The sequence below is a fragment of the Canis lupus genome, chromosome 7 (assembly GCF_011100685.1).
Source record: "Canis lupus familiaris isolate Mischka breed German Shepherd chromosome 7, alternate assembly UU_Cfam_GSD_1.0, whole genome shotgun sequence".
In the NCBI taxonomy this organism is placed as follows: Eukaryota; Metazoa; Chordata; class Mammalia; order Carnivora; family Canidae; genus Canis; species Canis lupus.
The window spans coordinates 63,581,874-63,608,205 of NC_049228.1; the positions used below are offsets into that span (position 1 = coordinate 63,581,874).

General features: G+C 42.6%; 1 long non-coding RNA gene and 1 pseudogene across 1 annotated transcript; both read left to right on the forward strand.

The window, feature by feature from the left end:
* Positions 1-7,451: 7,451 nt before the first annotated feature.
* LOC119876414 lies at positions 7,452-25,789 on the forward strand (annotated as a pseudogene).
* LOC111096910 lies at positions 14,325-20,670 on the forward strand. Its single transcript, XR_005361713.1, has 3 exons — positions 14,325-14,695; positions 20,005-20,142; positions 20,239-20,670. It is a non-coding gene; the product is annotated as an uncharacterized LOC111096910 (long non-coding RNA).
* Positions 25,790-26,332: the final 543 nt, after the last annotated feature.

Sequence of the window (26,332 nt, forward strand, 5' to 3'; positions counted from 1 at the left end):
AGTCCTGCCTGCAGGCTCAGGGTGGACAGGATGACCCCTCCGGTCCCATCCGGCCTTGGGAGTCTATGATTTCTCACCTGAGTCCATTTTGTGCCCTGGGCTCATGCACATCAATTAGAAACACAACAGTTTACGCTTCTACAGGAGGGAGGAAAATGAACCATAGCAGTCTTCCTATCCGAACCAGACCTCATTTTTCCAAGTCACCACCTTACTCTCATCTGTAAAGCGCTAAATAGCCTGAGACCCAGTTATCTTTGTGACAATCTCTCCCCAGGTGCCCCATCATGGTAATTATGCTCAGCGGGAACGCTCTAGCTGCCCATCTCTGGAGTTAAACTCATTAAGAGGAGAGGCTGAGAAATCTCCACAGAGGGCCCCCGCCCTTGAAATGATGGGCATTCCCCTTCCTCGGCTACCTGGATTGTGGGTTGGAGGAGTTTGGGGTCTAGTGTAAGACTCTAGGTTGCCACAGAGCTTGCTTTAACCTGGATTTGCTGCTCTGATTTGTACTTTGGGTTTGCTATTGGGTCAGGAGAGAAGAAGAGCAGAAGTGAGGCCATGAACAGCTTCCCTTTGATGAAATGAAGTACATTTGAAACAAAGCCATTAAGGTTGCTTTTTCCAGGTATAGAGTATGATGGGTTGATCAGAGATGACACTCCCTTCCAACTGATTAGCGAAAAGGAGAGGAAGTTTCTGGAGGAAAAATAGTACAAGTTCAGAAACAAGAATGTCAGAACCTGGGCTAAGGGTTTAGCTATGAAGAGAGAAATATGTTCAAGGAAGAGGAGGGAAGAGGGAGAGAAGGACAGAGGGGAACTCGAAGACGTAAGGTGCTCTCTAGGGGAATTCGAACATTCTGGTGTCTCAGATTTTGATGGGTACGATTTTTTAAGAGACAATAAAAAAATCTCCACTTGTCTTGTCTAATGAAACGAAATGTCAGAGATGTCCTGCGCTGAGAGACAAGAAGTGGAAAATGTGTTCGTGGTTGTATAACTTGTAACTTTTTCGGTCAAAAATAAATGCCACAAAGGCCACATCCTATTTGTCTAAGTTGGGTGCCGATATTATTCCTGTAATGGGCAAGAAGGGGCCACCCTACTCAAATGTCTGTCTGTGACAATACGTGGAAGAATCTTTCAATGCTAGAATTTATGAAGACAATAAAAACATTAATTGAAATGGCTGAGCATATGCTATGAAATGAGAACTATGTGCTGTAAACCATAAAGTATAATTATACGCAAGAAACCATAAATGAATCTATACTAGAGGTCTGTTATCCAGTTCCATTTATTCCTCATAAAAGAAATAATTTTAAAAAAAAGCACCCTCATAGATGGTTGTAGATAAGACAAATCTTTGTTCTGATTTGGTTGAGATTTTTCTTCTTGGACGTCCAAGTGATTTTAAACCTCTTAAAGGTCTCCCATGCAGTTCTGAGCCCATAGGCATCTGCACTGGAATCACTGTAAAGCCCTGGGTTCCAAATGACTCTGGGGAGGGGAGGGGATCCTCTTCCCTCTCTTTCTGCTTTGGATGGCATTTCTGCCACCTGTTCTGTGGTCCTCGATCCTTGGGTCTGGCCGTCTTTCTGTGATTCCAGTTGCCACTGGACTCTGGGCTCTGCAAACACCATTGCCTCCCTCGGATCTTCAGGCCCTAGAGGCTTCCTGCCTTGATAAACCTCTGGTTCGCCTTTCTGCTGCCTATTTTTCATTTTTGTTTTTCAATTCTCCCACCACCTTTGTAACTAGCGCCCCACATAACCCCCCGACACACACCCACTGAACAGAATCAAGCTCTGCGTTTCTGCCTGGATTCTGGCTTTATATAGATACTTAGTGCTACTTGCAGAAAATGATGAGATAACATGTGTACTTTCAATTAAAAAAGCAGGGCCTCTACTAATTTATTGCCCCAGAGCATTTGCTTTTCTCCAACGTCCACTTCAAAATACCAGAGAAGTAGGGCTAGAGTTTGGTTGCTTCCCACTTTTGCAGGTGGTCTGTGTGTCTACCTGAGCGAAGATGGAGCCACTTTGCTCCTTTTGTTGGAAGAATCACTTCTAACAAGAACCAAGTTCCAAAATGCATCCCTCATTGGACAGAAGCATTGATTCAATGCATTCCTTGTGAATCACTGTTAAAATCCTCCATGGCTATAGCAGATTAGGGCTTCAGTGTCTTACTCATTTGGGCTCATTTTCACACTCACTGTGGGCTTAGGTGAAAGCAAGGTTAGTCCAGAAGCCATTCAGGTGATTTGTTGAGCAAAAGGAACAGAGGCAATTTTCCAAGGAGAAAATATCAGGGAAGGGAAGAATAAGGACCCCAACCCCAGGAGCTGAGAACATTTTTGAGACCCCAGGAGGGCTGAAGATGTTGACCACTTGAAAGCTATGCCAGAGCATATGGTGTCTTAAGAGAGGGAACGTTTATCTGCCACTTTATTAAGGAATCTCAAGGAAGACAAATATAATAGGAATGAGGGGGGATGATCAGAGGACCACATTCAGTAACTCAATAAACACTTTCAGAAACACCTTTTATATGCTAGAGACTGTGCATCTGGCTCAGGGAATAGGGAGAAATAAATGAAATTGTCTCTGCCCTCATGAAGTAAATAAAAACTGAGTCGAAAGGAATTACAAAGAGTTCAGGGAAAGAATGCAGATGTGTGTAACATATTGTAGAAGTCAAGGTGTGAAAAAGAGAAGAACTAAAGGCAGAAGAATGAGACAAGTCTGGATATAATGAAGACTTCAGAGAACAACAGATAATAGAAGTTCAGCTCCTAAGAGCAAGCTGGGCTGGGGCAGGAGCAAGTTTCTCACTCTGGCTCTGGTGTGGCTTGGACATTTAACAAAGTCAGATGTTTCTGTGTGTCTCCATAGTCATTCTTGCACAGCATCTTGCATGACATCTGTGCACTGTGTTCTTGTTCTGACATGTGGGAGGATGTATACAGAGGGGAACTGGCTTGTTTGGGGTTCAAAAACACAAGTTTTGTACCCTATTATCTTACCCCCACCACCCCCACCAAAAAAATCAAGAAAACCGTCATGTCTACTAGCTATTCTGTGTTCCTGCACACGTACCTCATATTGACATTGTCGGTAATTAGAGTTAGCTCAACATGGAAATTGTGTGTATTTATCAAGGACTGAACAGAATAGAATTTACTCTTTAGTACATAGGCACGGTAGGTCACCATCTCCATAAAACTCTGGTTTGCTTTGTGTGTAGATTTTAGAGATTTAATTCTTAATTGTGAGCTTCTTTACTTTGCCAGTTCTTCCTCCTACCGTGAGGACATTTTGCATGTAGTTTTCATAGACTGTTTTTGTTAACCCATATTTACATGCTTATGGGTTGCTCGTTTAATGAGGCAATCGAAACAAATAGTGTAATCATGCGTTTATAAGGTTTAATGATAGACCTTCATATACAGTGACAATTATGACATCTAATCTCGTTGTAAAAATTCAGCTTAAAATTTCAGGAGGAAGAAAAGGGCATTTTCCCTCTCGAGTTTCTGTGTCTCAGATATGTTCAATTCATTGGGCAAATCGCTGAGAGGAATACAACTGCTTTGGAGACTCAGTAAATGGGAATTTTGAAGAGCACAAAAGTGCATCAATGTTCAATTTTCAACTTGTAATTTAGATAGCTGAGAAAATGACAGAACTTTTCTTGGATTTAAATTCACTCCCAATGACATCATGATATAGGAGGTCAACATTAAACGGTCAAGAGCAAATTTTCCTGTGATCCCAGCTAATCACCAAGATGGGATGGTTCCTTGACTCTTCTACCTTATGCCGCTGTGGCATTTGGCTTTCACTCAGGTGTATAAAACACGATATACGACCCTACCGGCAATACCAGCTACAATAATAATAGGAACTACCCTTAGTGGAGTGTTTACGTGTTCCAGCTGGCATTTGGACACAGTTGAGACTGACTTCGAGTTATGCCTGTACCGGGGAGGAGGCCGTTTTTTACTGATGTGTAATTCTCAGACAGCCCCAGTGTTTACTTCTCATTATGGAATTTGTATTTAACATTCTCAGCACAGGAATGCCAAGTGAAATCACATTGCTTCAGTGGCTCATTCCCCTCACCCTGGCCAAAGCCTTTGCTGGAGCATATTGACTCCGAAGGGATTTTGCCCCAATGGGGGTTTGTAGGGAGCAGAGGCAAGGGGCAGCAGCAGCCGGGTGCAGGAAGTTGTGAGGATGTCACAAAATCCATGACCGGTGACGACAGTGTGCTGAAGCCGTTGTCTTGAGCTGGTGTCAGGTTATCTTTTAAACTGTTGATGGCTCTCAGAACTGTGCCTCGCTAATTGCAGAACATCCCAATCTTTATGGAGAGTCCAGTGTAATCCCCGTCGCTCCTCCTGAAGCAGCCATGTAGTTAGCATGATGGCTCTTCCTTGAAATCATGGTTGCATTATGTCAAATAGAATTCGTCAGCCATCAGCTTGCTGAATGCAGTAATTGATCATTATTCCCCAAGAAAGGTTAAAAAAAAAAAAAAGCAACAATTAAAGAAGCCATGAGAGAATTTATTAAAGCAAGGAGGAGAAGAAATCTCCAAAATGCTTTCATCAGGTTAACTGCAAGGAGACAAGGAGAAATATAGAAATGGTACTTGAGGTCCGTCATTGATTTGCTCAGAGGCAAAGCCCTGAAAAAAACAACTGATCAATGCAGGGAGGGATTGGTTCTGCTGGATGCCCTGTCAACGTTCCTCTTCGCATGGCAGCATATTAATTGCAGCAGCGTTTGCTCTGAATGAATTTCTTTATGTTCATTCATTCCTTTATTTGTTAATTCATTGTTAAATACATCGTTCAATTATAGGGGCTCCTATTACCTAGTTACCCTTGCATTTGCTCAACTGGTACTGCTAATGCTGGGCTGCCTCAGAAGAAAGAAACAGGAAAAAAAAAAAGATGCATTGAATTTTCTTACAGTTTTAGATCGGGGTGTAATATCAATAACTTTAATGGAACTGGAGTTGGTGCCCTGATAGGAACCCTGCTGCTCCTCAAATAAATGGCTTGGCTCCACCTCAGCATTTATCTGCCAGGGCTCGGCTTTATCAGGGCACCAACTCAGATTCCATTAATGTTATCTCTTAATTAGCTATGCGATTAACCTGTGTTACTCCTGCACGATAATGAGTCGAAGACAGAACCAGAGAAGTTCAGCTGCCTTATAATTCCCTCTCCAGAAGCCAAATCATTCTGGAAACCATTCCAGGAAAAGAAAAAAACCTCCAAGCAGTTCTGATTCGTTCTTCTCTTGGATACAGGGGTGAATTTTGCACTCTTTGGAGGGAAAAGCAATTGGGATGTTAGCTAACATTTATGACACTTGGTACCAGACACTGTTCTAGTGCTTTCTATTGATTATCTCATTTAATGTTTACAGTGGGTCTATAAGGTAGGTCCTATTACCATCCCCACTTTACAGAGGAGGAAATTGAGATACAGAAACGTCAAAAACTCTATCCCAAGGTCACACAGGTGAGAGATGACTGATCCAGGGTCCAACCACAGGCAGGAGACAGGGCACCTAGGCACCCAGTCATTCCTCTGGGATCCTGAGTATAGAACTCAGTAGTAAAGGAGTCATCAGACCATGGCAAACACGGCCCCCTGTACCCTCTTTGAGGCTGTCCCAGCAGAGCCCCCAGGACATTGGCCTCCCACTGGGAAGGTGCATTCCCCCCCCGGCTCTGCCGGGCGGAGAAGAGCCCTCATAGCTTAGATTTTTTGCCTGTAGAAATTTCTCTCCAGTAGATCTCAGGGGAGCAGGGGCTTGCACTGGTGGACTTGGATGGCCCTGGGCAAAATGTAAAGACGGAAAAATACCTTGGCTTGCCTGCTTCTCCCATCTTTATTCTGTGTCCTTTGTCCCCTCAAAGTCAGATCCCTTCCCCCACTGCCCTCTCCCTCCCCTCTCCGCCTCCTCCCACACAGATAGGCACAGCCCTCTTTTCTGCTGAAATTACCCAAATAATCAGAAATGTGTTGTCTGGACAAATTTAAAGAGATCATGACCTCATCAACCTACCACCAGTAAGTGACCTGAGTGGCAAGAGACTCCCCTCTGTAGCACTCCTCTATTCCTGCAGGCTCCTCCCCTCAGTGCTTGGTTAGGGGTGGGTGGGAAGGGAAGGTGGACAGAGCTTTACAGTATAAACCTGATGTTGAGGCATCTGGGTGGCTCAGTAGTTGAGCGTCTGCCTTCAGCTCAGGTCATGATCCCGGGGTTCTGGGATCGAGTTCCGCATTGGGGTCCCTGCAGGGAGTTTGCTTCTCCCTCTGCCTATGTCTCTGCCTCTGTCTTTCTCTCTCTCATGAATAAATAAATACAATCTTAAAAAAAAAATAAAAAAAACACCCAGTGCTGATGTTTCCACCCAGAGAGGATCCTTCATGATGCTCCTAAGACAACATCACCACACTGCCTCTCTCCCTGTCCTAGCCATACCATAGGACCAGGCCACTGTCCTAGCACCAGGACACATTGGACACTACGGAGATTTGGTGTGGCTGGAGAAGAGGCGCTGTTGTCACCACCCTTCCTTTGCCTCCCATTCTGTTTTTCTACACTCTATGCCCTCTCATCCAGTGGAATATCATAAAGCAATTTTCCAAAGAAGTTTTAGCCCTTGAACCCCAGTGTTAAACCATTCACATCCCTTTCTCGCCCATAGAATATCCTATCACTGTGAGCTCTTCCAGAATCCTAGAGCTTCTTATTATTTGCAGTTGTCCCTATAGAGATCGAACCACAATATTGTAGATCAATCAATCACATTATAGCGTGTCAATGAAAAGAAAGAAAACTCCACCGAGGGATGGGTGTCTGAATGTTCCACTTTAGAAATGGATGTGAAGCCATATGCAGTCCCTTAACACGCCAAAGTCTGAGATATAAATGATCAATTTTTTATACAAGTAGGTGTACTTTAAAGCGCATTATTTATAAGTGATTGCTGTCATGTTCTTTAATACAAAATCTAAAAATTAGTAATAACAGTCTTTTGAAACAGTATTTAAAAACAACTACCCAAAGGACACAAAGATCTTTTTGTTGTTGTCATTGTTCTGGTTAAGGCAACACCACCAGTTCTGCCAGAGTTTATCTAACCCTCTCATATCCCTCTGTTCCTTTCTCCCACTTTTGTTCCCGGGCTGGGAAAACATGAGAACAACCTCTGTTTTACAGTTTCTAGAGCTTGCAGCCTTCGAGGCAAATCTAGAAAACATTGTTTCTCTGGGAATTAAAGGAGAAGGAAAAGATGATTTTGAAAAGGAAAAGATGGGGAGGAGGAAGACGCTGCCTCCGATCTCATATAGAGAATATCAAACACAAAAGGCACTTGAGTTCACATTTTGATTCCATTTCAGTCAGAAACGTGAGGGAGAGGGACGGCAGACTCACTTGACCACATGGGCAGGACAGACCAAATTCATTCCTATTCAGCTAATGGAGAATTTCAAATAAGGTAAATATTGCCTGTCTGATCTTTATATGGGGCATTAAAACCCACAAATCTCTTGTGTGTGTGTGTGTGTGTGTGTGTTTTTCCCAAAGACTCAAAGAACAGTTTATCATCTAAGACTTGCTTTATTTTCAAAATAATGTCTGCCTAGGTGAACACATTTTCTCTCCAAGAGCTCAAGTTTGTTTTTAAGGCAACGTTAATGACTGATGGTGAGTCATCCAGTTTTGTGGCTTGGTACAGTAGTTTATATTTATATAATAGCTTAAAATTCAACTTTGAGCAATGTCCACAGCAGGGAAGAACAATTAGTAAATTCATTAATTGTGCTTTTGTGTACACTTTTATTCTCAAGGCTAATTGTTTGTTTAAATTATTTTGCCTGCATCAAAAGTGTTACCACATGAAAATATTTCAGCATAGGTTTCTGGTGTGAAATATAAGGCTTAGGAAGTTCAGACATGCTTCTGAAATGTAATCAGCTTGCATTTGCTAATGACTGGTACTCAACGTGGAGCCTTTTATTTAAGCATATAAGCAATTAGTTTGGGGAATGTAAGTGTACAAAGAATCATGATTCATGCCGCTGCTTATCCTTCTTCTCTGCTGTGGACAATGGGCATCTTCCATGTTTGACTTTTAAATATAATCAAACTCTGATGTACTGTAAGTTGGAATCATGCGGTCTTATGCAAAGCAATGCCATAAAAGGACTCCATCAGTTGCCAAGCCGATGTGCCAGTGTACATAATAAAAGTGAGGCTTCACTCTTTTTTCATGGAGAGGGACAAAAATCTCCTTCTCCTCTCTTTTCTGAATTCTCTGTGTGTCTGGGCTGTAGCTGTAAGATGAACCAGCTGCCGCTGGAGCGGATGCTTTCCAGTTCCCAGTTCCAGGTGTGGGGCCGGAAAAGAGATTGATGACTTAGTGTAGGCACAGCCAGTTTCCTCCACCAGGTACAGGGGAGCGACAGCAGAACAGAAACAGCCAGCCCTCCCTTCTCCAGCATCTTCCCAGCCTGGCTCGGTCCTCAGGGAGACACACCATCCAGAATGCACAGAAGGAGAAGCACGATAAGGACTCAGGACCTGCTGCGTCTTGGTGCTGGGCTAGGCATCTGACCAACAGATTTAATCACTGCAACCTCCATAAGAGGTGGGCATCGTGAGTCCCATTTTTCAGAAGAGGAAATGGAGGCCAGAATGTAGATTGGAACCCACAACTATACGGCTGCAAATCCAATGGCCTTTCCATGAGACCATGTTGCTTTCCTGGCATTTAGCACAGTACCTTGCCATAGTGGGTACTTCATTCATTCATTCATTCAATAAATATTAATCCTGCCTGAAGATATAGCTGTAAACAAGTTAGATAAGAATTCTTGCCTTCAAAGATTTTATTGATGGGCAGATGAATGTATCCCATTCTAATAATGAATGTGTGTTGAATGAGATTTTGGCCAAATGCAGGCCAGGCCTGTAGCAACCCTCATTTGTGTCCCTATGGGGCCAAATGTTTTCATTCCAAGTGAAAGCGAACAAAACCCTCCCATAAACCTGAGGACCCTGTTATCAAGCCTCCAAAGAGAAGCAGGAAGACTATGAACCCCTCCTAAGTGTCCCAGTTATATGGGAAGCCTGTTAACAAAAGATGGTGGCGGCAGGGTGTAGAATTCATCCCTTTCTTTGCAACCTGGCAGGACTCTAGGAGGGAGATCTAGCACTTGGGCAGAGTGGGCTCTAGAATGTGCTTCTATAGTTACTGTGGGAAGACAGAGCTTCTCATAGCCAAGGAGACTGAGGAAGGGACGCAGCCCACCTCAAACATCAGAGAGAACAGAGGTGGGTTTCAGGCTGAAAGTGTAGAGAAGAAAGACATGTCTATAACTCCACAGGGGCTACTTTAGTTGTTAAATGTTTGTGTTCTGAGTCTGGTCACACTGCAAAACCAGCTCCACTAATCATCAGAATTCCAGATGGGAAGGACGTCTGAGGTCACCTAGCTGAGCCTGGCCTGCTGAGAATCCCTCTCCACATAGCACTTTCAAGGCCCTTTCTCTACCTGGTGTACACATCCCAGAGGACTGTGCTTTGCTCTGTCCCTCAAGAACCAATTCCAGAATCCACCCACAGTACCCTTTAGACCAAATATACAGCCTGGGTGGGGGTCTATTTTTAATTTCCCAAAGTACTGACCAGAAGCCTGGTGCCATGAAAAATTGCTAAGGACCCTCTCTTCCTCTGATGGTACCATCCCACCGTGAGGTCTCTGGTTGGCCAGACCCCTGGGGAGGCAACTCCTTCTAAACAAAGCTGCTGTCTACACAGCCTCACAGAAGGCTTATTTCTAAATCCAGTCTGCCTGATTAACACCCTTCCTGGATTTAGAGTCATTATTTACGTGCACAAAGACATAGCCACAAGATGTTCATCACAATGTTGTTTATAGTTGAGAAGATTTCAAAAATAATCTCCACACTCAGTGATAGAAGACTGCTCAAATAAATCATGGATAAGTCATATAGTGTAAAGCATATTATGAAGCCATTAAAAATAATACACCAGATGAGTACTCAGGCTATGTTTCATCACACTAGTAGGTGAAAAAGATAGGCTACAGAGAGTATATGGAGCACACTATTATTCTCTGTCTAGTTTTCAAAAACTCATGCATGAAGAACAGAATAGTAACAAAACTAGTTCTTAGTAAAGAACTGACCTGACTAGTACTATTTTCTTCCCCGCTACTTTTCAATCTTTCCTACAAAGGATATGTGTTACTCTTGTAATTAGATACATAAATCTTACTTGAAAACATTAAATTATGCTTCCTTTTGGTTTGCTGCATTTCTCACATTCATCATTACCAGAATCCCTGTAACAGAGGAAGAAAGGAAAAGACAACTTGTCCTCTTTTCCCCTCACTGGCTGCTGGGTTGCCTGGGTGCCCCTGGTGCAGAATCAATGGCAATGGCCAGCTATGACTCAATCCCACTGCCACTCAAGCAGCTCATTTACTGAACGGACGTCCAGAGACTTGAAAGGGCAGATGCCCTTCCCACTGCAGAGAGCGTTAAGGACTAAGGAATTTCATGCTCATCTGAGTAAACAAGAACACTCCCCCAAGTTTTTCTGCTGTAGCATCACACATTCATCTAGAAAGGATTGAAAGTCTGTTGGTAGCTTCCACAACATACCTTTCCTGTAAAGGAAAGACTGAGATCTAGAGGGGCCAGATGTCTTATCCTTGAAGGTGCAAATGAGGTTGGCCAAGCCAAGATAGGACCCTAAGAGTGAGTCTAACTCCCTCCATCTCCGATGTCCTGTCCCTCCCTTTTGTGCCCGTCAAACTCCTACTCATACCTCATGGGCCACCTAAGCATCACCTTCCTAATAAATTCTCCCAGACTCCTTAACCTTGCCTCTCTCATCACTGTCACTTAGATATAATCCAATGGTTGCATTTTTGATATCACATTGCCATTATTTGACCTTGAGTCTGGCTCTTATCCTGGACTTGAGGGCAGGATTTGTCTCTTTACATTCCTAGTGGCTAGAATATCACAACCATTTAATAATAAACTCAAAGGCTTAAAGGCACTACAAAGCTGCAATCTGTCACTGTTTCTAAGAGTTAGGAGGTGGGAGAAGAAGCTGACCATGAAAGAGTGTGCCCCAGTGTCCTGGAGATGTAGGCACTGTGTGTCAGGGTCTGTATGAGACAATCTGGAGATAGAAACCTGTTTCCTGCCACTATAGGAAGATGGATGGCATAGAAAGTGGAAGTTTCCATTTGGAGGATTATGTGGTGAACAAGGCATTAGGAGTATGATGGGGTGGATGGGTAGTCGCATGACATTCAAGAAAGACCATAGCTTTGAAGAGAGATGCACCAGAATTTGAGCCCTAAGTCTACACCTTATTATGACTTTGGGAACATTACAAAACTTCTTTGAGTCTCAGTTTTCTCATCTAATACTGATAATTACTTTGCAGGGTTATTGACAGCATTAGAGATCATGATTGCAAAATCCTTGGCACAGAGTCAATAATTACTAACTAATGGCCTTCACTATTACACATTCCTGATTCCACAGACAGTAAATCAGAGCCCACATACAGTATTCATGGAGTTGTTCCTCTAGATGGAAGCTGAAACAAGAGGGAATCAGAGAGCCTCAACTGGCCCCCAAGAGGAGAGGAGCCCAGGAAAGGACCCCAGGCCCCTTGAGGTCAGGAGAATGAGCTATACACAGTATATCATTCTCCCCCATTCTTCCAGAAATAGAGAAAAGGATGGGAGTCCTCCTAGTGACATTGGCGTGCTTGCAATCACTCAGGAGACTGTGGCAGAGAGCAAATGATTATATTTAAGGAAGTGACAGCAGCAGGGTGACCAGAGCCCAGGGAGTGATGGTTGGGCAGGGGCCATGGCACTTCTCACAGCATGCAGCAGAGTCCCAAGGGCCATGGCTGTTGGACTGGGCTTTCAGCAAGACACTGGTGGGGAGTTGATGACAGACTGCTTACATAAAGAATGACACACATCAGGTGACCCCCACCTGCTCAGGGCTGGGAGTGCCACATCAGCAAGGGTGTCAACAGTTTATTTGGGATCCACTCATCCCATGGCAGACCAGCTCCATCTAGCCACTGGTTGAGAGCAGGTGATGGAAGATGCTTGAGGAAGAGCAGGATGAGGATCTTCTTCAGACAGGCATTAGAGCAGGCATATCTCTTTCCTTTTCCTTCTGGGCCAGTCTTTTGAGTGGGACCTCCCGCCTCCAGTCCCAGCCTGCACATATTTTCTGTAGGAAACCATCCCTGAGCCCCTGTGACTGGCATGACTGTCCTTCTTAAGCCCCCCCCCCTTTTTTTAATTTTATTTTTTTAAAGATTTCATTTATTTATTCATGTGGGACTTGATCCTAGGACCCCAGGATCACAACCTGAGCTGAAGGCAGATGCTCAACCACTGAGCCACCCAAGTGCCCCAAGCCCCTTTTGATTACCACTGTATCTAACACGTGTTTTGTATTGGTCTGTTTATTTGCCTATTTTTCCTAGATTGTAAGCACATATAGACAGTGCCTGATACATAATCGGTGCCCAATAAATATCCAATGAATGAGTGGATGGGTGGCGAAAGGACTTTTTAAGTTGAAAACCACCATTATTATTATCAATATATGTTATTATTCAGGACATTAAAGCACAGGGAGCAAGCACATAGTTTTTCTTTTTATTTCTCTACATCGATATACATATGCACATGGACCCACCCAATCATAGGACCAAGAATTTAAGAATACCTTAACTAAACTAAACTAAAAAAATATTTATTGGGCACCTACTAATTGCCAAGGACTTTTTAAAGTGCATCAGATACATCAGTGAACAAAACATATACTCTGATAAAACATGTCATTCGAAAAATTTCTTTGAAAACCTGCCGCACAGCCAGGGCAATTATCTCATACTTTAAGTCTGTATTTAGACTTAGACTCCTTCAAATTCTGTTCTAATTCAGACATTTCCAGAAGTAGAGTTCTCATGGAATCTTGGAAAGCACATCTTGTGAGAGATGATTTGTCCTTCTCTATAGCAAAGTCAGTGACTTTCCATGAATGACATTGATTGTCATGGTCCCCAGGAGGCACCTCTTTGCAAAAACCACTGGACATACACCTTTGACTTTCAATGTTCTCCTCCAATGTGAGCATAAACAAATGGATTCTCTTTTTCACCTGCGTGTTTAACTTGTACCACATGAGGATTGAGCTCATCTGTCTTTTTTTTTTTCCTAACAAGGGAAATACAGTTTCTGTGAACATCATCTTGAGTTTATCATTTAGTTTTTTTAAAGAAACAGATTGGATCTTATGTTTTCCCATCCCTGGCTAAGATGGGGACACTCTCCATCCATTGGTTACTTTTCCATACAATGAGTCCATCCACTGAGATCACTAAATTGCTCTCAGTAAGTCTGTTAGCTTTGATGCAAATGAATATTTCATCCCACTCCTGCTGAATGAAGTTGTACCTCAATCGCTCATGGTTAACTGTATGAAACGAGCCAAAATGAAGGCATGGTTAAAGATCATAGATGTTCTGTGACCATTTTTATCACTATCAGGGCAAATGATTTCAGCACTTGTTCTGCCCTTGGCATGTGAGTAGCAGCATCCTCCCCTGTAGAGTCAAGTCATCATTAATTTGGTGCTAATAGATGTCCAGACCTGGGTCAAGTGCATGAACCACAGAAGAATCAAAACAAGATGACACAGCACCTGCTCTTAAAAAAAGGAATCACACTTTTTTTTTTTTTTGAGAAAACCAAAATTAAATAGTTGAGCAACTAGGAGATGCTAAAAGACATATGGAGCTAACTGTAAGTATTTGGAAAGAGAGGAAGAAGAGATCCCTGGGCTGAGGCAACTCCCAACAGACTTCACAGAGTAGATTGGACTGAAGGACGGAACTTGAAGATGGAAAGATTTGGACTACAGTGAACTTTGAAAGGAGGATGAGCAAGGACATGATCAGAAGAGTTGTCTGGTGGGAAGAGTGAGAACATTGTTCAGGCTGCCACGGATGGCTCTTGTGCAAAATGAATTGGAAATACATTTAGAAAAGAGAATTTAAGTCAAACTGTGGATGTTAGCAAACACTGGGCTGAGGAGTTTAGGTTTCATATGCTATGCAATAAAAAGCCATTGTTGAGTCATGGATGGAGGAGTGGCTACAGAAATATTCATTAGGCAGCAACCTTCACAATGAACTAGAAAAGAGAATGGAGCTTCTAAAAAAAAAAATCAGAGGGAAGCACTATTGATTAAGTTCGGTTAGAGTCACAGCATTGTGATTTGAAAGAGGAATTGACACATTAAGAAATTATAAATTAGGGTTGGCTAAGGATATGTATGACAGGGTAAAATAAAACATAATTCCAGAAGGGCAAACAACAAGCTCCAAAAACACGAGACTTGCCACATTCATAGCATAACCTCAGTAAAATTTACCAAAGAAAAGAAAAAGAAAGCCTCACAAATCAATAGTAAAATAGAACAAATTAGAAAAATGAACAAAGAACATGAATAGGAACATTTCCACAGAAATCTGAAAGTCTACTGAACTTGTGAAGCCATATATACCCACACTAAGGTATGCAAAATAAAAAAACCAAGATATTATTTTTGCCTATTAATTTGGGTAAAAATATGATAATTGTTCAATTATACCTAGTGTCTTCAAGGAATACACTATTTATGGGAAAGTAAATGGTATACCTTCTCTGGAGAGCAATTGGCAATATCAAAAACATTATAAGTATTTTTATTCATCATGAGCCTAGGTTTTTCTCTACTTCTCATGAGTCATGTCTCATGTATATACATCAAAACCTTACTCATAGGTGATATAATTGAAAATAATCTACATGTCCAAAAATAATATGTTGGATATGAAAAGTACGGAATATTGTATAAATATTAGAATCAGTGAAGAAAAATCTTTAATATATGGGAAAATGTGCATAACATATTCTTAAATTTAAAAAGTAGATTATAAGCAGGTTGCAAAATATGTTTCTACTTTTTAAAAATCTGTGGATATAGGGATCCTGGGTGGCGCAGCAGTTTAGCGCCTGACTTTGGCCCAGGGCACGATCCTGGAGACCCGCGATCGAATCCCACGTCGGGCTCCCGGTGCATGGAGCCTGCTTCTCCCTCTGCCTATGTCTCTGCCTCTCTCTCTCTCTCTCTCTCTGTGACTATCATAAATAGATAAAAATTTTAAAAAAATCTGTGGATATAAACAATACGTGGATTTTGGATTCTAATTCAAACTAGGCTACTTGTAAAAAGATATTTTTAAAACAATCAGAGAAAACCAAACATCATCTAATGAGATGAAATTGAGTATTTGTTGTTAATTTTGTCAGGTATGATAATGACAGTTCAGTTATGGTTTTAAAAAGCTTTTAGTAAAAAATAAAATAAAATAAAAAGCTTTTAGTGTTAGAGATACACACAGAAGTGTTATAGGATATTTGTTTTACAATACTCAAAAATAAAGACAATTAGATAAAACAAAAATAACGACATGTTAATAAGGATTAATCATATAGTTCTATTTTGAAAATTCCCATAATATAAATGTTAATTTAAAAAGGAAGGCAGCACCCAGCCACACTTCAAAAATAACATATGTATATGCATAGAAAAAGTTGGAAATAGTATATACCAAAATAGTTACAATTTGCTGGTCAGACAGGTGATTTTTGTTTTCTTGTTTGTTTTTTTTTTATAAATACACTTTTCAAATTTCTGAACATATAATACTTCTGTAATATATAACTTATATAATACTAACATATAATACCTCTATAACCAAAATATATATATATATATATTTAACATTAGGCATGCCTATGTGGCTCAGTTAGTTGAGACTCTGATTCTTGATTTTGGCTCAGGTTAGAGTCATGCAATCAAACCCTGCATCAGGCTCTGCCCTTAGTAGGAGAATGCTTGAGATTCCTTCCCTCCCTCTGCCTCTGCCCCTCCCCTCCTCTCTCTCTCTCTCTTTCAAAATAAATAAATAGTATCTTTTTAAAAAAGAAGAACTCTAAATGCTCTTTTTAAAGCTTCCTACTGGGATCCCTGGGTGGTGCAGTGGTTTGGCGCCTGCCTTTGGCCCAGGGCACAATCCTGGAGACCCGGGATCGAGTCCCACGTCGGGCTCACGGTGCATGGAGCCTTTGGCCCAGGGCACAATCCTGGAGACCCGGGATCGAGTCCCACGTCGGGCTCACGGTGCATGGAGCCTGCTTCTCCCTCTGCCTGTGTCTCTGCGATCACGCCCTGGGCCAAAGGCAGGCGCCAAACCGCTGCGCCACCCAGGGATCCCAGCTTCCTACTTTTGACTTTAAAGAAGTAAAGGAAATGGTGACACCAGTAGCTGAAATGGAGAAGATGAGAACCAGAGAGGGTTTGGGAAGGAAATACTCAAAACAGGGCTTAAAGAAGTGGTGGTGGTAGTAGATATCTGGATAGAGTCCTGAAACCAATGGAAAAAGGGAATTGAGATGATGAAGTGCTTAGGGAAGGCAGGAGCTCTGAGTTTGACCCTTAGATGTACCTGGATATTATGTACAACAGCTTCACAGGTCTACCTTGGAAATAATGGTTTTGAAAACTGAAGTTGATTTTTCCTCTCATTCATTTATTCCACATGGTCCAGGCACTGTTCTAGATGCTAGGAGCACTGTGGGAAAACAGAGATGCTGGAATACATCTTAATGGACTTACAAACATCAGAGAGGAGGGGTTAGACCCCAAACTACACAAGCAGTCCATCATAATAACTATTATGAAGGAGAAGTACAAGGTACCAAAAGAGCCTATAATAGAAAGACTCAACCTAGTTCACTGACATTCTGGAAAACTTTCTTAAGGAAGTTCTGTTCCTGAAGGATAAACAGGAATTTAGCAAAGAATGGGGACAGAAGCATTCAGACCAAGGGATGAGCTCACTCAAAGGTCTTGATGCTGGGGAAAAAAACAAAACAAAACATGATTACTTGAGGAACAAGAAGGAAGCCAGTGTGTCAGGAGCAGAAAGTGATGCATCAGAGGATACAAGATGAAACTGAAGAAGGGGGCCATGGAGAACATGCAGAGGTTTCTGGGCCATGATGAGGATCATTACTATGACAGTATTTTATTCTAGGTGAACAAGGAGGCTAGTAAAAGAGTTCAGATATGAGGGTCATCACTAAAGTACAGGCATCTGAAGAGAGGTCCTATTAAGAGTATTCAGAAGCCTGTTGAACAGTCAAGGTGGAAGAAGTCAATGCTTTGTCTTGAGGTAGTAGCCATGGAGGCAGAGAGAAGTGGACAGAATAAAAAATTAAACATTTCCTGAGTGAGGGATGCCTGCGTGGCTCAGCGGTTGAGCATCTGCCTTCGGCTCAGGTTATGATCCTGTGGTCCCAGGATCGAGTCCCACATTGGGCTCCCTGCATGGAGCCTGCTTCTCCCTCTGCATCTGCCTCTGTCTCTGTCTCTCTCTGTGTCTCTCATAAATAAATTTTTAAAATCTTAAAAAAAAATTTCCTGAAGGGAGCAGATGAACTGGCAAAGAGGACTGAGTAATAACCAGAGAAGTAGGAGGAAGATCAGGAAACCAGCATCAAGGAAGGCATGTTTTCTGGATAGAAAGAGTGGTCACGTAGGTTGGTTGCTACCAAACAGTATCCATTGGAATTAGCAAAATGCAAGTCATTGATGACTTTGCCAGGGCAGTTGGGTCAAGTGCTGAGGTGGAGGCAAGATTGGAGAGGTCAAGCATTGACATGGATGCTGCGCTGTTTATTGGAAAACAAGAAGACAAAGATAAATGGGGGAGATGTTTAAATTTGAACTTGTATATAGGAATAATCCTGGAAAGGAAATAGGTTGAAAACCAGAAGTGGTAGTCTAAGGTTTGTCAGAAGTAAGAGGATGGTATGCAGAGCACAGTGCGGGGACTGTCCTCAACCCGAGGCACACTTGCCTGGACTTCACAGGGGGTAAAGAAGAAAGATGGACAGATTCAGGGGGGTTTATAGACCTAGTGGCAAGAACTTGAGGGAATTCCTTTCTGATTCCTTATGGTTTCTCAGAAGGGAAGGGATAGTTATGTTTGATGTGTGTAGAGTTTGTGAAGTGTGTGTAAATGTGTTCCTGGATGCTCTAAGACCAGAGTAAGAAGTAGGATGGCTGGAAGAGAAGGGTTCCAAATAATCATGGCACGCAGAGGGGGAGCAAACCAACTAGAGAGCTAAAGACATAGGAAGAGGAGACTCTGAGTCAAAGTCAAGTTCAAATGAGTTCCAAATGTGGACAAATGACGAGGCAAAGGGACATCCACTTCTAAAGCCATGATAAAGTAACAACCAGAGCTGCAGGTGGGCCACTGATGTCACTCCTAGAAGCTGGCAATGAAGGCCAGTGCTCTTCAAAAGTATACCACATATGCCGAGTACTTGGAGTATGGACATGCAGGAACTCATCTAACCCTCATCCAACCCTAACAACAACCCCATGGGGTGGATACTGTTATTTCCCCAGAACAGCCGAGGAAACAAAGGGTTATACACATTGCCCAAGATCAGACAGCTTGCAAGAAGCAGAATTCAAACCCACTTTATATCATCCTTGAGGTTCCAGGGCTGCAAGATGTCAGGGGGACACCATATATTCACTTACTGTTTCTACTATTAATTAACTTCTTTTTAAAATTTTATTTACTTATTCATAAGAGACACAGAGAAAGAGAGAGAGAGAGAGAGAGGCAGAGACACAGGCAGAGGGAGAGGCAGGCTCCATGCAGGGAGCCTGACGTGGTACTCGATCCCAGGTCTCCAGGATCATGCGCTGGGCCGAAGGGGGCGCTAAACCACTAAGCCACCCAGGGATGCCCCTATTTATTAATTTCAAGTAAAACCAAGTTTCTTCCCAAACTCTCTAACCCTTTTCAGTTTTATTTTTCTCCATAGTACTACCAATCTTCATTACGCTCTCATCACTTACGTATTTACTATCTGACTTTCTCTAGATTTTCCACCTTAGCCATTCCTCTTTGGGTTCACTGCTCCTTGCTCAACATTTTTAATTCATGGTGCCTATGTCCCTCCTAACAATTGAAGATAAGCCATAAGCAGCCCCAATGTCAGGAACCTGAAAGTATGAAATTATCTCATCGTTACATATTTTGATGTCATGATGGTATACTCCTTACCAAAAAATGTGGCAGCTCTTATGAAGTGCTTGTATTTAGATCCTAGCTCTAGTACTTACTGCTGGTATAACTGTCCACTCTTTGATCTCTGGACACAGCTTCTCCACCCATAAAATGGGCATAATGATCCCTACTCCTAAGACTGTTGGCAGGGTTAATGTAATGTTATATACCGTGTCCCTGGTGCACTGATGGTGCTTAATAAATAAATATTTTTCCTTACTCACTGTTTGGCCTGCTGTTACCAACTCCCCAAATAATGTGACCAGGGACTCTTCACTCATTTCTTTTTTACTGCCTTAGAACAAAGGGAACATAATCAAGAGTGGAAACATTATTTGATATCTGCTTCAAAAGCAGGCTGTGTTTGATGTGTGATGCTGATGTGTGATACTCGATCTATTAGATATTAGTATTAGACTGCTGGCTTTGCGCTGTTTATATTGGTAACATGACCCTGACCAGATTCCCAGCTGTGAGCATTAAAATGTGGGCTTTCAGTTGTTGGGCTTTTTTTTTTTTCTCCTTCTGCCAGAATGAGGTTGAATAAGCATCCAGTGTAACAGCCCTCAGCTGAGTGTGCTGAACTCTTAAAATTCCAAAATCGGGGTCTAGGGAAATCTTCATACCTCATGTTACCTCCCCACCTCCAGACTATCTCAAGGTGCTCCTTGGATTCTATTTTTCAGGCTGTATTCACCATTTTTACCCTGGACCTGCCCATCTGAAAGCTTGCAGACCCCACTTACTGAGTATGTGCTGAGCATTTGATACATCCCATGCTGTTCTCAACCTACTTAATTTCATTTTCCCCATAATCCTACAAAGTAAGTCCTTTAGTACCACAAGGATGGGTCTCCGTTATGTCTCTTGTCCTTTCTCCAACCAATTCTAGCCATCAACCATGTCTTTCCACTCCACAGAATAAAATCCAACCTCTGCAGCATGCCCTTCAAGGTTCTACAGGAACAGACCCCCGTAGGTGAGGGCACCAGGAAGCATCACCCAACCCCGATTTTTTTGAGAGTAAAAGCAAGTACCATTTGCAATTATGCCGGGAAAAGAGATGAACACCCAGACCACCATGGGCTAGTGGGGATGCATGGCCACCCTTTGTGTGCCTCCTATGCTGCTCTCCTTGCTGACCTACTGCATTCCCCAGCTCTACCATGCTGTGTCATGCATGTGGAAGACTGACGAGACTCTACCTTTCCCAACCCAACCCAAAAAACTCATTCTTCAACACCTATTCAGAAACAGCTGCTTCTGTGAAGTTCATCCCAAGTTTTTCAAAGCCAGTTTACAGATTGGTTAGAGCCCAGGTATTGTCCCCTTGTTGAATCTATGAGTTCACATCCCAGTTCCGCCATCTGCATATCGCATGTACTTGGGCAACTCACTCAAGTTGTCTTGGCTCCCTTTTTTTTGTAATGTTGAGATAATAGAACCTTCTTCATGAGGTGGCTTTGAGGACCAAGTGAATTCATAAGTGCATGGGGCTTCGGGTGGAATGTGTGCTGCACAGTGATTTGGGGCACAGATGTGCACATGCTCATACATGTGTGCACACCTGAACCTCTCCTGTAAGGCATGTGACTTTCTCCTTTGAGGACAAAAAGAAATTGTCAAATGGAATGTTAAATGCTAAAGAGTTCATAGATCATTTTGTCTATAATAATCCCCCGTTTTTATTATGGTGATTTTGACATCATCTTAATCAATACAGCATGTTAAAATTTCTAAGATCCCTCTAGGATCCAAGTAATTCTATAAGCTATCCCACATAGGCTTCTTGCTGGCAGGAGTGTGGGATGGTCTCAAAATGCCTTTTATAAATAAGCAGAATAGGCTTCTATCCGTGTGATGCTATTTCAGAGTTCAGTAACATTTATTTTACCTAAGACCTGCATTATTAAAGTGCTAATACTCCTGAGATAAGTAACTGATCTTTTCTATCTTCAGTTATTTTTACCTTAGTGTGAATGCATTTCAAATCCTTTTTGAGTGAAGGCATGAGAGAAGATACTCAATATTCCTAAGGGTTGGAAGCAGGAACCTCGAAGGGTAAGAAAGAGTATGGAAAAGCAGGATTTCAGATGACAAAGATGAATTCTGTCCACATCACACTTTCACTCAGAGCAAAACACCCTTGAAGGAGTCATAATGCTAAACACCTAGGCTAGGCTGAGTCTTCGCTAGAAGTGGCAAGATAACCACTCCAGCCCCCTGCCCATGCCCCTGAAACACACACATACAGACACATGCAGACACCTGTGTGCACACACACATGGACACACACACAGACACACACGACTCATTTCAAGTCTGCCTCCCTCAAGTCCAGGTTAATGGGGACTTTTGCTATTATTGTTGTTATTCTCTGGCTGTCATTTTGAAGCTTTTCCCCCCACAGATTTTAATTGAATGTTCCAGAGGGGAGATATTTCCAGCATTTAGTTTTGAACTTTTGCCTCACATTGTGACCAATTAAAATATGACTAACAACAGAACACATTTTCTTTTTCTTCCAGCATCACCCCCAACAGAGACCATGGAGCTTGAACGCCATATTATTATTTTCCATGCTGTTTGACTTAAAGCAGAGAAAACTTTTTTTGTAAAGTTCTTTGAAAACTTTTCGACAATCTCATTTGGTCTTTTCTTTCTCCCATTCCATGATATATTGGGCAGAATTCTCTATGGTCTGCTTTCTCTCCAATTTTCATGTCAAACCTTCTGTAATATAGGGCAGTGGCCCCCACTGCATTACTGAAAGCCAAGCCATTATGGATGGCTTTAAAGATCATAGTTATACACAGATAAGGATGCAAATCCACCAGAGCCCAGCCTGGAGGGCAGCCCTCTACTTCTATCCCCGTGTGGCCACCTATCCCTTCCCCCATATCTTTGGCACATCCCTCAGGTTCCCAGTCACCTCTCAGTGAAGAGTCTACTGTGCAAAGAAAAGAGAGCACATCGTTGATGAAGAGCCAGGGTTTCCCTCTCCATATCTGAAGCATATCCATAATAGCACCCTTATGTCCCCCTGATCCACTTCCAGGAATTCCTCTTCTTTCTTTGCGGTTGATTCTTTTCCTTTCTACCTACCTTTGGCACTTGGCTAGAAATGACTTCCCCTTCTACCTGGTGCATTTTTTATTCTCCCTTTTCACCATCTCTCAAACTGAAAAGATAGGCACGAACTCTTCCTTGTTCTCACAAACCACCCTGCAGACTCTGCCTCCTGCCCCATGACTTTGTCTTTCCCTTCCACCACCAGACTGCTGGACAGAAGAGTCCATGTTCTTGACTACGACCGCCTCAGCTTCAGTTACACGCTGACACACTGCAATGTAGATCCCACCATATTATATTATATTGACAGTGTGATAAAGATCCACGGGCTCAAACAAAGGTCAGGAAAGGACTTGGTGATTAGTAAATTGCCCTTGGATTCAGGCAAGGACTTTGGTAATAGGGATAATGTGACAAGTGGAAACAACAAGTGGAGCTTAAAACTCAACTGCTCCCCCTCTTTTCTGCCTAGAACCACAGAGGGTATGGAAAGGAAGAAAAAGAAGGTTTCTGCTGTGCCAGAAACACTTAAGAAAAAGCAAAAGAATTTCACAGAGTTAAAGAAAGACCAAACGTCTAAGAAAGATGTTTGCCCAAAGAAGGCAAGGAGGAAGCTTACCTGTGAAAAGTTAAAGCGTTACTGCAAAGAATATAGGCAAATGTACAGGACAAAGATTCGTGTGGCGAGGGTGGCAAGAAAAGCTGGTAACTTCTATGTACCTGCAGAACCCACACTGGCATTTGTCATCAAGGTCAGAGTATCAGTGGTGTGAGGCCAAAGGTTCAAAAGGTGCTGTAGCTTCTTCACCCTCGACAAATCTTCAGTGGCACCTTTGTTCAGCTCAACAAGACTTCAGTTAACATGCTAAGGATTGTGGAGCCATATATAGCATGGGGGGGGGGGCAAACCTGAAGTCAGTGAATGAATTGATCTACAAGCGTGGTTATGGCAAGATCAACAAGAAGTGAATTGCCTGACAGGCAACACATTGATTACTTGATCTCTTGGTAAATATGGCATCATCTGCTCGAAGGATCGGATTCATGAGATCTCTACTATTGGAAAACGTTTCAAAGAAGCAAACAACCTCTTATGGCTCTTCAAATTATCTTCTCCATGAAGGAGAATGAAGAAAAAGACTACCCATTTTGCAGAAGGTGGAGATGCTGGCAACAGGGAAGACCAGATCAATAAGATTATTAGAAGGGTGACCTAAGATATTTACCATGATTATTATTTGTAATTTCATCATTTAATAAATGACTACTTTCAAATTGAAAATAACAACAACAGCTCAACTGCCCTTTTTTGGTTTTCTGAGCCAAAACTAGTCTGGGACTGCCTGGACCCAGAAATGGCAATAACCTTACTAGAGGGTGAGGGTGTCCGTGTCCACACTAGTCTTTGACATTGACCCTGTGGGAGATGATGAGAGCAGGAGATGGAGATCTGGCCTTGCTACAGGGAGCATGGATCCAGCTGGGAGACAATCAGGCAAAAGAGAAGCAACAGGACATCCTACTGCTTGCTTCTCTGGGCCTCCGAGGCTTACATGATTGTTTCCATGTGCAAAGAAGAAATGGAGGTCTCTACCTTTCTAGAGCTTCCTGCCTATTCTTCCCTGTCATATCCCTTTCTGAGTGTTCTCCAGTCCAACTCCTCTTTTTAGTCAAGAAAGCAAGAACTGTGTTCCTCTGTACATCACCTGCATCATTTACCACGGGTAACTGTCTGCTCTCCTCTGCTGGATAAAGTCCTGACAAACCAGGAAGTCAATCCCTTCCCTAGGTCTGAAAAGATGCATCTCCTTTGTAATCAAGAAGGTAGAAAGATAAGACAATGGCTCTTGCTCTCTCCCAAGCAACTTATGTCCTTTCTCCCTTGCCCCATGTGCACATTCTCTAGGAAGCAATCTCAGAGGGCTAAAGCCACCAATTGAGGTCATGGCCTCTGTGCCAAGTGCCAACCAGTGGCTGGCCCATTCTGATGAATCCTGGTGGGCAAGCTGAGGTCATCCATTTATCTCACGTGAATCGTGAAACAGCCCACAGATGGCCAGCCATTAGATGTGCAGTCACTACTGCTCAGCCTAGATTTGAACCTGTGACCTCTAAGTAAAAGGTCTGTAATAACAATGCAATAACAATGCTTGGAGGATCTAGGCACTCTCCAAGTCCTTACTTTTTAAATTAGCACTTTGTATTTAGTCACCGAGGAAGGAGAAGAAACCAAAGAAGGAATGGATTGAACACCTGCTGTCCTTAAGGGAAGGAGGAGAACTGGAGGCGGAGAAACTTGTTCTTACACGCCTCAGTGGGTGAAACTGTTGCTTTTTAAAGCAGGGTGCCATTTGAAAAGTGACTGCCTCTTACCATCGCTCTGCAGTGCTATTTGAAACACCTGCCTTGGCCGTCGCTCTGCTTCGGTGCTTGTCTTCATTTGCTTGCTTAACAACTGGAAGTGTTTATACCCTCGTCACAAAATCACTTTCTTGAACAGAGTAGAGATGGTGAAAGTTAATTCTCTTCTCCCCAAAACTCTCAGCAGTTTCAGTCCGCTGCTTCATTAATTCACTCAGCTCTGAGGCAAAGAAGCAATACTATTGTGCCCATTTTACAGATCGGTATAGTGGGAAGTTCAAAGGCTTCGTGCAAACTTTGTTTCCCACATGTCAAGAAATAGTCTTAGCAGTTGACAAGCCACAGAATGAAAGGGATTCATTCAAGGTGTCAATTTGTTCATCTGCAACTGAGGATAACGGAAAGTTTGTGGTATAAATGAAATAATAATACATATGAAGTTTAGGGCACAGCACTCAGCTACACCGGGCTGCTGCACTGCACAACTCAACCAATATTGTGCCGCCAGTCATCTAAAACACGGTGTGAATCATGCCCCCTAGAGTTGTACAATCAACAGCCATGCCAGCCACAGTGTGACACACAATACTTTCTCTGTAAGTATTAGCCGTCATTGTTAGTTTGGAAGATTTTCTTCTGGCAACAGCAGAGTAGGTGGCTCAGAACAGCCCTCTCTCTGACCATACACAACACATGAAAAGAAACATTAGTTTAAGGACATTGGGAAGCTACCAAGGCAGTGAGAAATCATGCTGCCGACATCCCAGAGAGGAAGGAAGCCCATTTAAAGCTGCCTTTCTCCCGAAACGGTGGTTCTCAAAGTGTGGGCACTGAGGAAGCAGTAGGTCTTGTAGTTCTCTTGTTAGAACTACAAATAATTGGGAAAGACTCAGAAATCTCCTGTAACAAACCCTCTCATTGATTCTGTTGTACCTCAAGTTCTGAGTCCGGCTGAGAGACCAAGAAGCAGGACAGGAATTTTGGGAGTCTCAACGGCCTGGGGAGTTAAAACATCATTCTTAAGATAAAGACCAAACTCGGGGCGCCTGGGTGGCTCAGAAGTTGAGCATCTGCCTTTGGCTTGGGAAGTGATCCTGGGGTGCTGGGATCAAGTCCTGCATCAGGCTCGCTGCAGGGAGCCTGCTTCTCCCTCTGCCTATGTCTCTGCCTCCCTCTCTCTGTCTCTCATGAAAAAATTAAAAAATCTAAAAAAAAAAAAAAAAAAAAAAAGATAAAGACCAAACTCCTTACTTAATGTGGCTTTCCAGGTTCTACATGATTTAGCCCCTGCCTGGCTCTCTAACTTCATCTAAAATATCACTTTATTTCCTTCTCCTCCATCTGTTCTGGACTCTTTTAATTGCCTTGTACTTGCTATGCTCCTCCCTGTCACAGGGCCTTTGCATGTACCTAAAATATCCTTTCTGTCTCCCTTCAACTAGTTAATACCAATTTGTTCCTCTGTTTAAGAATTGCTTCCTCAAAAAAGCCTTTGTTGATCTCCCCGATTAAATCAAATCCCCTTATTATCAGTTTTCATGGAAGGTGACCTTCTGATCCTCTCTTTAGTAGCACTCAGAA